Raw genomic sequence first — 13884 nt, 5'->3', positions numbered from 1 at the left:
CCTCGGTCTGCCCGTTTGTGTGAAAGATTGTCTGAAACTGAGTCACTGAAGTCATCTGTCAGTTTAATCTTAACCTTCTCCTGTGGTCCTGTAGGGTGGGAAATGCCTTTGATAGATTTTCCCTCGGCCAAGGCTCTGCTTTCCTCGGGTTAAACTCTTTTGCTGTTTAAGGATTTCATCCATTTATTAATTATAATACTTGCTGCATTCTCTCTCCAGTGAATGTGTTCAGAGACTAATCCTGGAAAGATTTGGCCGCTGGTGCTGGAATGTAGCTCCTGGTTTTTATCACTGATTTAACTCCTGGATTGAGTCAGTGATTAATGACAATTGAAATCAAGATTTTCCACATTTCTGTGATTCCAATTTGTCCAGGATTGCAGTGACAATGTGAGTGTTCTGTTAATCTGAGGGAATGGGGTCAAGCGTCATCCAATATGGCTGGTGTTAGGATTGGATTATTTGTAATCCGGTTTCCCGTGGTTTGTTGTGACTCCCTTTAACCTCAACCATTGTTTTTATTTTAAGTTTGCCTTGAAAGTTTTTTTTTTAGGGTTCCAACTTTTTGCTTTGGCAATAGCTTCTTGCAGGCGGTCAGCCCGATATCAAGCGCAGCCTCACAGCTCCAGCGACCCGGGTTCAATTCTGGGTACTGCCTGTGTGGAGTTTGCACGTTCACCCTGTGTCTGCGTGGGTTTTCGCCGGGTGCTCCGGTTTCCTCCAACCACCAAAGACTTGCAGGTTGATAGGTAAATTGGCCATTATAAATTGCCCCTAGTGTAGGTAGGTGGTAGGGGAATAAAGGGACAGGTAGGGATGTGGTGGGACCATGGGATTAGTGTAGGGTTAGTATAAATGGGTGGTTGATGGTCGGCACAGACTCGGTGGGCCGAAGGGCCTGTTTCAGTGCTGTATCTCTAAATAAAATTAAAATAAAATAAATAACAAATATTCCATTTGCCAGGTCTTTTCCCACTCACTTAACCTAAATATATCTCCCTGATTCAGTTGGTATCCTCGCAGAGAATAATTCTCTCCGACGTTTTGTTGTTCACTATTTCGTCTCCTGCCCCAAGCTAGTTGAACTCACAAAGTGTTTTCTTTCATTTTAGACTTTGTTAAATTTTCTATTTTGTTTTACGGTAATACAACACGCACAATTCAACATGGTGGCTCCTCATCAGAGCCCTTTCCTATCCTGAGTGGTGTGAAACAGGGCTGTGTTCTCGCACCCACACTTTTTGGGATTTTCTTCTCCCTGCTGCTTTCACATGCGTTCAAATCCTCTGAAGAAGGAATTTTCCTCCACACAAGATCAGGGGGCAGGTTGTTCAACCTTGCCCGTCTAAGAGCGAAGTCCAAAGTACGGAAAGTCCTCATCAGAGAACTCCTCTTTGCTGACGATGCTGCTTTAACATCTCACACTGAAGAATGCCTGCAGAGTCTCATCGACAGGTTTGCGTCTGCCTGCAATGAATTTGGCCTAACCATCAGCCTCAAGAAAACGAACATCATGGGGCAGGATGTCAGAAATGCTCCATCCATCAATATTGGCGACCACGCTCTGGAAGTGGTTCAAGAGTTCACCTACCTAGGCTCAACTATCACCAGTAACCTGTCTCTAGATGCAGAAATCAACAAGCGCATGGGTAAGGCTTCCACTGCTATGTCCAGACTGGCCAAGAGAGTGTGGGAAAATGGCGCACTGACACGGAACACAAAAGTCCGAGTGTATCAGGCCTGTGTCCTCAGTACCTTGCTCTACGGCAGCGAGGCCTGGACAACGTATGCCAGCCAAGAGCGACGTCTCAATTCATTCCATCTTCGCTGCCTTCGGAGAATACTTGGCATCAGGTGGCAGGACTATATCTCCAACACAGAAGTCCTTGAAGCGGCCAACACCCCCAGCTTATACACACTACTGAGTCAGCGGCGCTTGAGATGGCTTGGCCATGTGAGCCGCATGGAAGATGGCAGGATCCCCAAAGACACATTGTACAGCGAGCTCGCCACTGGTATCAGACCCACCGGCCGTCCATGTCTCCGTTATAAAGACGTCTGCAAACGCAACATGAAATCGTGTGACATTGATCACAAGTCGTGGGAGTCAGTTGCCAGCATTCGCCAGAGCTGGCGGGCAGCCATAAAGACAGGGCTAAATTGTGGCGAGTCGAAGAGACTTAGTAGTTGGCAGGAAAAAAGACAGAGGCGCAAGGGGAGAGCCAACTGTGCAACAGCCCCAACAAACAAATTTCTCTGCAGCACCTGTGGAAGAGCCTGTCACTCCAGAATTGGCCTTTATAGCCACTCCAGGCGCTGCTTCACAAACCACTGACCACCTCCAGGCGCGTATCCATTGTCTCTCGAGATAAGGAGGCCCAAAAGAGAAGAATACAACACTGCCATCTATTTGTTTTGCCAGGTTCCTACAGGTCTGTGTAAAATAATTTTCCAAACTGGAAAGTAGAGTAGAGGTTTGGATATAGTTTACCTTCCTGTTTTGGCACTATGTGACAATAACACTGCTATGCTAATATGTCGAGTTTAAAAGTTCATTTTATTTTCTGAATTTTTATTTTCATTTAAGGAGTTATGCAGAAATTGGTCATGTTTCTGAGGATTAATAACTTCCAGGTTTGAAACAGGTGTGAACCTAAGCATGACTGTTTTCCTCCAAGTGTCAGCACAGTTAACATTCACCCCATGCAAGTGCCAGGCAATGACCATCTCAAACAAGAGAGAATCTAACCGTCTCCCCTTGATGTTTGATGGCATTACGATCGCTGAATCCCCCCACTATCAACATCTTGGGGGTTACCAGTGACCAGAAACTGAACTAGACCGGCCACATAAATACCGTGGCTACAAGAGCAGGTCAGAGGCTGGGAATTGTGTGGTGAGTAACTCACCTCCTGACTCCCCAAAGCCTGTCCACCATCTACAAGGCACAAGTCAGGAGTGTGATGGAATACTCTCCACTTGCCTGGATGGGTGCAGCTCCAACAACACTCAAGAAGCTCGACACCATCCGGGACAAAGCAGCCCACTTGATTGGCACCCCATCTACAAACATTCACTCCCTCCACCACCGATGTACATTGGCAGCAGTGTGTACCATCTACAAGATGCACTGCAGCAATGCACCAAGTCTTCTTAGACAGCACCTTCCAAACCCGCGACCTCTACCAACTAGAAGGACAAGGGCAGCAGACGCATGGGAACACCAACACCTGCAAGTTCCCCTCCAAGTCACACACCATCCTGACTTGGAACTATATTGCCGTTCCTTCACTGTCGCTGGGTCAAAATCCTGGAACTCCCTTCCTAACAGCACTGTGGGTGTACCTACCCCAAATGGACTGCAGCGGTTCAAGTGTCATTTGCCTGGCACTTGTGTGGCACGAGTGTTACTTGCCACTTATCAGCCTAAGCCTGGATATTGTCCAGGTCTTGCTGCATTTCTATGCGGACTGCTTCTGTATCTGAGGAGTCTCTCCCCCATCTCTGTCTGTTTCTGTCTCTCTCCCTCCTCTCTCTATCACTCTCTCCCCTTCTCCACCTCCCCACCCCCTGTGTCTTCTGAGTTCCCCACTCCCCGTTCAGTGTTCCCTGCAGCAGCCATTTCCACAACCCGACACTTACCATGCCTGTATTATTTAAGTTGTGTTGAGTGGAGGTGGTGACCTGTCCAGTTTGCAGGATTTACTGAACTGTACAAAAGCAGTTGGGGCGGCTGCTCCCACAACACCTGTCCTGCATTCCACCAATCAGCGCTAACGCTACCTGGGCAGCCCCTGTCAGTCAGAGAGAGTGACTGATCCCCTTCCCCCTGCCCGCCAGGCACAGGTCTGCCCTACACCCTCCACCTGACGTACGTGGGAGTCGTCAATCAGAGCTCGGCAACATAAAAGCAAATTGCTGCAGATGCTGGAAATCTGCAATAAAACCAAAACGCGCTGGAAATACTCCGCAGGTCTGGCAGCATCTGCGGAGAGAGAAGCAGAGTTAACGTTTCAGCTCAGTGACCCTTCCTCAGAACAGACAAAGGTTAGAAATGTTAACAGGCTTTAAGCAAATGCAAACGAAAATCCTGTTGGAGAGAAGAGCAGAACTTCTTCAAGGTAGGCATTCCTGGAAGAGAAGTAGCAGTGAATCAAACACTAAAAACGCTTTGAACGGGTTTGGTCGGGTAACCAGGCTTTACTTCAAACCCCTCCTCACACTAACAGCACATACATGGTATGCCCGCACTAGAGCCCAGCCGAGCATAGGACACTGTGCTGTCTGCACCAGAAATGGCCAGCTGTGCAGTTCACATCACTTTATAGATCCAAGTTTCTGTAAGGTTGGCACCAGTCGTGCCATAGAGTGAAAATTACAGCCGGGAGAGAGAGAGAGGGAAAGCAACTCACTTTAAAAAGGCAGTTGGGAAAAGAAGACTCAAAGGCATAAGATTAACAGGAATAGGGGAATGGACAGGGCAATGGGACAAATTGGGGGAGGGTGAGACCATGGAGAGATTCAAACACAAGAATGAGAAAATTAAGGTGCTGACAGACGGGGAGCCAATGTAGGTCAGTGAGCACAGAGGAGACTCTCTGACTGTCTGGTAACAGAAACCATTGAGCACGTATCTGGTGTGTACAATTGACGTTCAGTAGTTTTTTAAGTCAGAGTTTAAACGTTGCTTGTTTTGTGATGAAGACAACAGCAGAAAGGCAAACACAAGATGCTGGTGAGGCAAGATGTGCTAACAATTTGTTTATGGGGTTATGACGTCCCACTGTGATCGCAGCCCTCACCTGCTTTCAGTTAGTCAATTATAAACTCATTGATTTTATCTCATGTCTATTTGTTCTCAGGATATGGGTGACGCTGTCAAGGATGGCATTACTTTCCCGTGTTACCGTGAGAAAATGGTGGGTCTTCATCCTGAACCACTGCAGTCCCTGTTGTGAAGGTGTTCCCACAATACTGTAACAGAAAGGATTTCAGGCTTTTGACCGAGTGATGATGCAGGAACAGTGATATATGTCCAAGTCTAGATGGGGTGTGGCCTGGAGGAGGGAATATGGAGGTGATGGAGTTTCATTTGAGTCTGAGCCAAATTCCACCCCCTCCCCTCTGTCTCCTGTCCCCTTTATGCCAATTGTAGGAATCCTACTGTCACCCTGCACGTGAAAAGTACTTATGGTAAAATACCAAACACAAAGGGTTGACATTTGGGGATGCAGTGTACTTTCTAGGCTATTGGTAATGAGCTGGGGCTGAAATGTATGATGAAAAGTTTAAAACTGAGACCAAGAGACAATGTACGTTAGGGAGCACAGGGTGATGGGTGAACGGGACTTCGTGCAAGGTAGGATACGGGCAGCAGAGGTTCAGATGAGCTCAGTTTATAGGAGGGACAAGGTGGAGAGAATTGGAATAGTTGAGTGTGGAGCCAAAAAAACACAGACGAAGGACTCAGGAGCAGAGGAGCTGAGGCAGAGACCGAGACGGTGATGTTATGGAGGTGGAAGTAGGTGGTCTGGGTGATTTGAGGATCTGGGGTTTGGAATCAGGGACAGAGACGGTGATGTTATGGAGGTGGAAGTAGACGGTCTGGGTGATTTGAGGATCAGGGGTTTGGAATCAGGGACAGAGACGGTGATGTTATGGAGGTGGAAGGAGGCGGTCTGGGTGATTTGAGGATCTGGGTTTGGAATCAGGTTCAGAGACAGTGATGTTATGCAGGTGGAAGTAGGTGGTCTGGGTGATTTGAGGATCTGGGGTTTAGAGTCAGGCACAGAGACGGTGATGTTATGGAGGTGGAAGTAGGTGGTCTGGGTGATTTGAGGATCTGGGGTTTAGAGTCAGGCACAGAGACGGTGATGTTATGGAGGTGGAAGTAGGTGGTCTGGGTGATTTGAGGATCTGGGGTTTGGAATCAGGGACAGAGACGGTGATGTTATGGAGGTGGAAGTAGGTGGTCTGAGTGATTTGAGGATCTGGGGTTTAGAATCAGGATAGAGACGGTGATGTTATGGAGGTGGAAGTAGGTGGTCTGGGGGATTTGTGGATCTGGGGTTTTGGAATCAGGGACAGAGACGGTGATGTTATGGAGGTGGAAGTAGGTGGTCTGGGTGATTTGAGGATCTGGGGTTTGGAATCAGGGTCAGAGACGGTGATGTTATGGAGGTGGAAGTAGGTGGTCTGGGTGATTTGAGGATCTGGGTTTGGAATCAGGGTCAGAGACGGTGATGTTATGGAGGTGGAAGTAGGTGGTCTGGGTGATTTGAGGACCTGGGGTTGGATTCTTGGTGACGAATCCATTGTGTATTAAACCATCAGGGAACCACACTCGCCTCACTTATACTGTTCACCTGGTAACGTGTCCTGTGCGTATTAAACAAAGAACAAAGAACAAAGAACAAAGAAAATTACAGCACAGGAACAGGCTTTTCGGCCCTCCAAGCCTGCACCGATCCAGATCCTCTACCTAAACCTGTCGCCTATTTTCGAAGGGTCTGTATCTCTTTGCTTCCTGCCCATTCATGTATCTGTCTAGATACATCTTAAAAGACGCTATCGTGTTCGCATCTACCACCTCCGCTGGCAATGCGTTCCAGGCACCCACCACCCTCTGCGTAAAGAACTTTCCACGCATATCCCCCCTAAACTTTTCCCTTCTCACTTTGAACTCGTGACCCCTAGTATTTGAATCCCCCACTCTGGGAAAAAGCTTCTTGCTATCCACCCCGTCTATACCTCTCATGATTTTGTACACCTCAATCAGGTCCCCCCTCAACCTCCGCCTTTCTAATGAAAATAATCCTAATCTACTCAACCTCTCTTCATAGCCAGCGCCCTCCATACCAGGCAACATCCTGGTGAACCTCCTCTGCACCCTCTCCAAAGCATCCACATCCTTTTGGTAATGTGGCGACCAGAACTGCACGCAGTATTCCAAATGTGGCCGAACCAAAGTCCTATACAACTGTGGAAAGAGAAGCAGAGTTAACGTTTCGGGTCAGTGACACTTCTTCGGAACCCCGAAGAAGGGTCACTGACCCGAAATGTTAACTCTGCTTCTCTTTCCACAGATGCTGCCAGACCTGCTGAGTGAATCCAGCATTTCTTGTTTTTGTTTCAGATTTCCAGCATCTGCAGTATTTTGCTTTTATCCTATACAACTGTAACGTGACCTGCCAACTCTTGTACTCAATACCCCGTCCGATGAAGGAAAGCATGCCGTATGCCTTCTTGACCACTGCGTTGCCACCTTCAGGGAACAATGGACCTGAACACCCAAATCTCTCTGTACATCAATTTTCCCCAGGACTTTTCCATTTACTGTATAGTTCAGTCTTGAATTGGATCTTCCAAAATGCATCACCTCGCATTTACCCTGATTGAACTCCATCTGCCATTTCTCTGTCCAACTCTCCAATCTATCTATTTTCTGCTGTATTCTCTGACAATCCACTTCACTATCTGCTACTCCACCAATCTTAGTGTCGTCTGCAAACTTGCTCATCAGACCACCTATACTTTCCTCCAAATCATTTATGTATATCACAAACAACAGTGGTCCCAGCACGGATCCCTGTGGAACACCGCTGGTCACACGTCTCCATTTTGAGAAACTCCCTTCCACTGCTACTGTCTCCTGTTGCCCAGCCAGTTCTTTATCCATCTAGCTAGTAAACCTTGGACCCCATGCGCCTTCACTTTCTCCATCAGCCTACCATGGGGAACCTTATCAAACGCCTTACTGAAGTCCATGTATACGACATCTACAGCCCTTCCCTCAATCAACTTTGTCACTTCCTCAAAGAATTCTATTAAGTTGGTAAGACATGATCTTCCCTGCACAAAACCATGTTGCCTATCACTGATAAGCCCATTTTCTTCCAAATGGGAATAGATCCTATCCCTCAGTATCTTCTCCAGCAGCTTCCCTACCACTGACGTCAGGCTCACCGGTCTATAATTACCTGGATTATCCCTGCTACCCTTCTTAAACAAGGGGACAACATTAGCAATTCTCCAGTCCTCCGGGACCTCACCCGTGTTTAAGGATGCTGCAAAGATATCTGTTAAGGCCCCAGCTATTTCCTCTCTCGCTTCCCTCAGTAACCTGGGATAGATCCCATCTGGACCTGGTGACTTGTCCACCTTAATGCCTTTTAGAATACCCAACACTTCCTCCCTCCTTATGCCGACTTGACCTAGAGTAATCAAACATCTGTCCCTAACCTCAACATCCGTCATGTCCCTCTCCTCGGTGAATACCGATGCAAAGTACTCGTTTAGAATCTCACCCATTTTCTCTGACTCCACGCATAACTTTCCTCCTTTGTCCTTGAGTGGGCCAATCCTTTCTCTAGTTACCCTCTTGCTTCTTATATATGAATAAAAGGCTTTGGGATTTTCCTTAACCCTGTTTGCTAAAGATATTTCATGACCCCTTTTAGCCCTCTTAATCCTCGTTTCAGATTGGTCCAAAGCTTGGTCTTTCTTCAGCCGCCTAGACCTTATGTATGCTTCCTTTTTCCTCTTAGCAATTTCCTCTCACAATTTCACCTGTCATCCATGGTTCCCTAATCTTGTCATTTCTATCCCTCATTTTCACAGGAACATGTCTCTCCTGCACGCTAATCAACCTCTCTTTAAAAGCCTCCCACATATCAAATGTGGATTTATCTTCAAACAGCTGCTCCCAATCTACATTCCCCAGCTCCTGCCGAATTTTGGTATCGTTGGCCTTCCCCCAATCTTCCTTTAGGACCACTCTCGTCTTTGTCCATGAGTATTCTAAAACTTACGGAATTGTGATCACTATTCCCAAAGTAGTCCCCGACTGAAACTTCAACCACCTGGCCGGGCTCATTCCCCAACACCAGGTCCAGTATGGCCCCTTCCCGAGTTTGACTATTTACATACTGCTCTAGAAAACCCTCCTGGATGCTCCTGACAAATTCTGCTCCATCTAGACCTCTAACACTAAGTGAATCCCTGTCAATGTTGGGAAAATTAAAATCTCCTATCACCACCACCCTGTTGCTCCTACATCTTTCCATAATCTGTTTACATATTTGTACCTGTATCTCACGCTCGCTGTTGGGAGGCTTGGAGTACAGCCCCAACATTGTTACCGCACCCTTCCTATTTCTGAGTTCTGCCCATATTGCCTCACTGCTCGAGTCCTCCATAGTGCCCTCCTTCAGCACAGCTGTGATATCCTCTTTGACCAGTAATGCAACTCCTCCACCCCTTTTACCTCCTTCTCTATCCCGCCTGAAGCATCGATATCCTGGGATATTTAGTTGCCAATCATGCCCTTCCCTCAACCAAGTCTCAGTCATAGCAATAACATCATACTCCCAGGTACTAATCAAAGCCCTAAGTTCATCTGCCTTACCTACTACACTTCTTGCATTAAAACAAATGCACCTCAGACCACCAGTCCCTTTGCGTTCATTATCTGCTCCCTGCCTACTCTTCCCCTTCGTCACGCTGACTTCATTATCTAGTTCCTTACAGGCTTTAGTTACTACCTCCTTACTGTCCACTGACCTCCTCATTTGGATCCCATCCCCCTGCCACATTAGTATAAACCCTCCCCAACAGCGTTAGCAAAAGCCCCCCCAAGGACATTGGTTCCAGTCCGGCCCAGGTGTAGACCGTCCAATTTGTAATAGTCCCACCTCCCCCAGAACCGGTCCCAATGTACCAAAAATCTGAACCTCTCCCTCCTGCACCATCTCTCAAGCCACGCATTCATCCTGACTATTTTTTCATTTCTACTCTGACTAGCACGTGGCACTGGTAGCAATCCTGAGATTACTACCTCTGAGGTCCTACTTTTTAACTTGGCTCCTAACTCCCTAAATTCTGCTTGTGGGACCTCATCCCGTTTTTTACCTATATCATTGGTGCCTATGTGCACAACGACAACTGGCTGTTCACCCTCCTCCTTCAGAATGTTCTGCAGCCGATCTGAGACATCCCTGACCCATGCACCTGGGAGGCAACATACCATTCGGGAGTCTCGTTTTCGACCACAGAAACGCCTATCTACTCCCCTTACAATCGAATCCCCGATGACTATAGCCCTTCCACTCTTTTTCCCGCCCTTCTGAACAGCAGAGCCAGCCACGGTGCCATGAACCTGGCTACTGCTGCCTTCCCCTGGTGAGCCATCTCCCCCAACAATATCCAAAACAGTATACCTGTTGTGGAGGGAGATGACCACAGGGGACACCTGCGCTGCCTTCCTGCTCTTTCTCTACCTTTTGGTCACCCATTTCCTTTCTCCCTCAGCAATCCTAATCTGCGGTGTGACCAATTCGCTAAACGTGCTATCCACGACCTCCTCAGCATCGCGGATGCTCCAAAGTGAGTCCATCCGCAGCTCCAGAGCCGTCATGCGGTCTAACAAGAGCTGCAGCTGGACACACTTCCAGCACGTGAAGGAGTCAGGGACATCAGCCGTGTCCCTGAGCTCCCACATTGAGCATGAGGAGCATAACACGGGTCTGAGATCTCCTGCCATTTTTAATCTTAAGCTTAACTTAGATAAATGAAAAAGGAACAAAAAGTTTTTACCAATCACACGGGGAAAAAAAAGAGAAATAGAAAAAGCCTTACCTTATCTACACACCACCAAGTCCTTTTTTTTTTGGTTAGAGGAGGAGGGCGGGTGGGAGACAGTACAGGTGTAGTGTCTCAGGTTCAGCCGCTGCCCAAATATATAGGACTTACTTACCCAGCTGCCACCTCGCTCTCCCTGTCGCTGCTGCAAAAGGAAACTGCCGAAACAAAAAGGTAAGTTTATATAAGTTGAAACTCACTTAAAAGTGCAATACACGTTTTGTGGTTGAAAGAGGCAAAAAAAGTTTGTTAATCTGTTCATGTGATGAATGGGAATCCCTCCTCCATGTAACTCTTGAATATTTGTGCACCAGAATTGGACACAATACCGTAATAACGGCTGAAGCAATAATTTATTCAAAGGTTCATTGTAACTTACTATACTTTGGACTCAATGCGCACATTGATAATGGTAAGGATCAGAAATGCCTTTTCCACCAGTTCCTGAAACAGCCATGGCACTTTCCACAATTTTTCCATAAAAACCTCCATCCAGATTTCTGTTTCTGCATGCCTGTTACAATGGACTGGTTTCGATGACTTATTCCAACCATACTTCACGCTGGTCAGTTACATTTCAATTTCTGGGGTAGGTGGGACCTCTACAAACAGGATGGTCTTCAACTGAACCAGAGGGGTACCAATATCCTGGGGGGGAGATTTGTTAGTGCTCTTCGGGGGGGTTTAAACTAAATCAGCAGGGGAATGGGAACCTAAATTGTAGTTCCAGTGTACAGGCTGTTGAGAGTAGTGAGGTAGGGGATAAGGTTACAGGGACGCAAGAGGGCACTGGCAAGCAAGAACTTGGTTTAAAGTGTGTCTACTTCAACGCCAGGAGCATCCGGAATAAGGTGGGTGAGCTTGCAGCATGGGTTGGTACCTGGGATCCTGATGTTGTGGCCATTTCAGAGACATGGGTAGAGCAGGGGCAGGAATGGATGTTGCAGGTTCCGGGATTTAGATGTTTCAGTAAGAACAAAGAAGAGGGTAAAAGAGGGGGTGGTGTGGCATTGTTAATCAAGGAAAGTATTACAGCGGCAGAAAGGACGTTTGAGGACTCGTCTACTGAGGTAGTATGGGCCGAGGTTAGAAAGAGGAGAGGAAAGGTCACCCTGTTGGGAGTTTTCTATAGACCTCCAAATAGTTCCAGAGATGTAGAGGAAAGGATAGCGAAGATGATTCTCGACAGGAGCGAGAGTAACAGGGTAGTGGTTATGGGGGACTTTAACTTTCCAAATATTGACTGGAAATACTATAGTTCGAGTACTTTAGATGGGTCTGTTTTTGTCCAGTGTGTGCAGGAGGGTTTTCTGACACAGTATGTGGACAGGCCAACCAGGGACGATGCCACATTGGATTTGGTACTGGGTAATGAACCCGGCCAGGTGTTCGATTTAGATGTAGGTGAGCACTTTGGCGATAGTGATCACAATTCGGTTAGGTTTACCTTAGCGATGGGCAGGGACAGGTATATACCGCAGGGCAAGAATTATAGCTGGGGGAAAGGAAATGATGACGCGATTAGGCAAGATTTAGGAAGTGTAGGATGGGGAAGGAAACTGCAGGGGATGGGCACAAACGAAATGTGGAGCTTATTCAAGGAGCAGCTAATGCGTGTCCTTGATAAGTATGTACCTGTCAGGCAGGGAGGAAGTTGTCGAGCGAGGGAGCTATGGTTTACTCAAGAAATCGAAGCGCTTGTCAAGAGGAAGAGGGCGGCTTATGTTAGGATGAGACGTGAAGGCTCAGTTAGGGCGCTTGAGAGTTACAAGCTAGCCAGGAAGGATCTAAAGGGAGGGCTAAGAAGAGCAAGGAGAGGACACGAGAAGTCATTGGCGGATAGGATCAAAGAAAACCCTAAGGCTTTCTATAGGTATATCAGGAATAAAAGAATGATAAGAGTTAGAACAGGGCCAATCAAGGATAGCAGTGGGAAGTTGTGTGCGGAATCAGAGGAGATAGGGGAGGCGTTAAATGAATATTTTTCGTCAGTATTTACAGTAGAGAAAGAAAATGTTGCCGAGGAGATTACTGAGATACAGCCTACTAGGCTAGATGGGATTGAGATTCACAAGGAGGAGGTGTTAGCAATTTTGGAAAGTGTGAAAATAGATAAGTCCCCTGGGCCAGATGGGATTTATCCTAGGATTCTCTGGGAAGCCAGGGAGGAGATTGCAGAGCCGTTGTCGTTGATCTTTATGTCGTCATTGTCGACAGGAGTAGTGCCGGAGGATTGGAGGATAGCAAATGTTGTCCCCTTACAAAGAGAACAAAGACAAAGAACAAAGATAATTACAGCACAGGAACAGGCCCTTCGGCCCTCCAAGCCTGCGCCGATCCAGATCCTCTCTCTAAACATGTCGCCTATTTTCTAAGGTTCTGTATCTCTTTTCTTCCTGCCCATTCATGTATCTGTCTAGATACATCTTAAAAGACTCCATCGTGCCCGCATCTACCACCTCCGCTGGCAATGCGTTCCAGGTGCCCACCACCCTCTGCGTAAAGAACTTTCCAAGCATATCCCCCCTAAACTTTTCCCCTTTCACTTTGAACTCGTGTCCTCTAGTAATTGAAACCCCCACTCTGGGAAAAAGCCTCTTGCTGTCCACCCTGTCTATACCTCTCATGATTTTGTACACCTCAATCAGGTCCCCCCTCAACCTCCGTCTTTCTAATGAAAATAATCCTAATCTGCTCAACCTCTCTTCATAGCTAGCGCCCTCCATACCAGGCAACATCCTGGTGAACCTCCTCTGCACCCTCTCCAAAGCATCCACATCCTTTTGATAATGTGGCGACCAGAACTGTACGCAGTATTCCAAATGTGGCCGAACCAAAGTCCTATACAACTGTAACATGACCTGCCAACTCTTGTACTCAATGCCCCGTCCGATGAAGGAAAGCATGCCGTATGCCTTCTTGACCACTCTATTTACCTGCGTTGCCACCTTCAGGGAACAGTGGACCTGAACACCCAAATCTCTCTGGACATCAATTTTCCCCAGGACTTTTCCATTTACTGTATAGTTCACTCTTGAATTGGATCTTCCAAAATGCATCACCTCGCATTTGCCCTGATTGAACTCCATCTGCCATTTCTCTGCCCAACTCTCTAATCTATCTATATTCTGCTGTATTCTCTGACAGTCCCCTTCACTATCTGCTACTCCACCAATCTTAGTGTCGTCTGCAAACTTGCTAATCAGTCCACCTATACTTTCCTCCAAATCATTAATGTATATCACA

This window comes from Heterodontus francisci, chromosome 9 (genome assembly GCF_036365525.1).
Source record: "Heterodontus francisci isolate sHetFra1 chromosome 9, sHetFra1.hap1, whole genome shotgun sequence".
NCBI lineage: Eukaryota > Metazoa > Chordata > Chondrichthyes > Heterodontiformes > Heterodontidae > Heterodontus > Heterodontus francisci.
This window is presented reverse-complemented; position numbering follows the sequence as displayed.